A 2,233-nucleotide genomic window follows, 5' to 3' on the forward strand; every position below is an offset into this window, starting at 1 on the left:
AGTCTGTACAGATGGGACCTTTCCCTCCCGTGCTGGAGGATTCGCCCTTCTCATCTACCCTTGTCCCAAGCAGCACAGCAGGTGGGAATCTTACATGTACTGAGGTGACTTAGGAGCAGAAACCCCCCCAGACCTTCCATGCAATTGGCACTTGCCCCTCACTGAGCAGGATTGAAACTCCTGCAGGGAGACTGCTGGGCCACATCCCAGCTGGGCATGAGCAAAGCAGCAGGGTGAAAAGAGCTTGGAGATGCTGAGGATTGAACCCAGGACCTCATACATGCAAAGCATGTGCTCTACCACTGAGCTACATCCCCAGATAGCCTTTGCTTGCTATAGGTTACACCAGGTGTAGGCAACCTATGGCACGTGTGCCGAAGGTGGCACATGAGCTGATTTTCAGTGGCACTCACACTGCCCAGGTCCTGGCCACCAGTCTTGGGGGCTCTGCATTTTAATTTAATTTTAAATGAAGCTTCTTAAACATTTTAAAAAACCTTATTTACTTTACATACAACAATAGTTGGTTATATATTATAGACTTATACAAAGAGACCTTCTAAAAACATTAAAATGTATCACTGGCATGCGGAACCTTGAATTAGAGTGAATAAATGAAGACTCGGCACAGCACTTCTGAAAGGTTGCTGACCCCTGGGTTACACTCAGATCCCTCTTGTTTCCAGAGCACCCAGTGGCCTAAGAGCAGCATGGGGGACACATTCCCTGCTCTGAGGGCCAAACCTGCTGTCCTGGAGGTTGCTGGTTCTTAGGGTCACTTTGCAGCAGGGCCAGATTTGATGTGTGGGGCAGAGAGAGTGGGTGCCCTGGGCTCAGGGTGCAGAGATCCACTCAGGCCTCTCCCCTGCATTGGGTGGGGGGTGCTGCCACCCCCTCCTGGAATGTAATGGGAGGGGAGGGGGCACTGTGAGTCGCTCAGCACCTGACCCTGGTGGCAGCAGTGCTGTGGGGAGCTCCAGGTGTTTCTAGGATCTGCTTTTTCCACCTGCCTGTAAAGTCCAGCTTTCCCCAGCACATTCACTGTGGTGCAATTGGGTCACTGTTTCCATGGCTGAACAGCAAAGAATCACTCCCAGTTTCCCTTCTATCGGTGGCAGGATTAGCCTGTGTCAGTGGTTAATGAGGTGGATGTAGTTGTAGATTGTTATTCATTCCCCACCTTGACAATTCACACAGTCCCTTTCCCATGCAGATTCCCAGCACCTCCGTGATCCTGGTAGCAGGAGTTGGGTCCTGAGACTTTCACGGTTCTTTCCCCCTCCACCTGGAGTGAACTCAGCTTTTCCCCCATCCCAGACAATCCATGAAATAACAACAGGGGCATAAAGAAAGAGGGGAGGGAACATCTCACGGCCAGGGCTGGATGTGCCCAGGGCCCCCTGCTTGTCCATTGTTTCCATGGAATTTGGCCCCCTGCTTTGCACAAGGGACAGAGAAAGATCTTGCTGTTCCTGTGTCTGTGCAAGGAAAATTGTGCTTCCCTAGGAAAGAGAGGCAGGAAATGGTCCCATGATGGGACAATATCCTCAGGATTAAGACCTAAGGACTCAGGCTGAGAACTGATAGAACTGCACTCATCTGGCATTTAACAAATTGTCTTTCATGGAGCAGGGCCAGTTCTAGTGTTTTCGCCACCTCAAGCAGAAAAATAAAATAAAAAAGCTGCAATCAATGGCAGCTCTACCTCTGCTGGCAAGTCCTTCCCTCCAAGAGGGACTGAGAGGGCCGAATTGCCGCTGAAGCCTCATCTTTCCATTGGCCGCCCCAGGCACCTGCTTGCTGCGCTGGTGCCTGGAGCCGGCCCTGCCATGAAGACACTGGGAAGATGGGGGAATCAGGAAAATAACATGGATTTATTTACATTGCAAGTGAAGAAAAAACAAAGCTTTCTTGGTTTAAGGTCACTTTTCCTTGACTAGGCATTGAACCCAGACCATGACAGTGAAAGTGCCAAATCCTAACCACTAGACCACCAGGGAGGCAAGGGTGTTGTTTTCCTTCTCACTTATGCTACACTTTCTTAGGCTACTTTCTATCCAATTTCTGAAGCTGCTCTATTGTCCATTCCCTGAGGGGCTAGGAGCAGAGAGTGCAGGAACCCCTGTGCTCAGGGTCACAACCTCAGCTCAACCAAAGTCACTGAAACAAACTCAAATGATGCTTCCTCCAGCAGGATCACAGAGACACACAAAAAAAAAACCCATGAGGAACA

The 2,233-nt window shown here is 50.1% G+C and overlaps 1 non-coding gene across 1 annotated transcript; it reads right to left on the minus strand.

Annotated features, from left to right (window-relative positions):
- Nucleotides 1-245: 245 nt before the first annotated feature.
- TRNAA-UGC lies at nucleotides 246-317 on the minus strand. Its single transcript has one exon. It is a non-coding gene; the product is annotated as a tRNA-Ala (tRNA).
- Nucleotides 318-2,233: the final 1,916 nt, after the last annotated feature.

The sequence above is a fragment of the Mauremys reevesii genome, linkage group 12 (assembly GCF_016161935.1).
Source record: "Mauremys reevesii isolate NIE-2019 linkage group 12, ASM1616193v1, whole genome shotgun sequence".
Lineage (NCBI taxonomy): Eukaryota > Metazoa > Chordata > Testudines > Geoemydidae > Mauremys > Mauremys reevesii.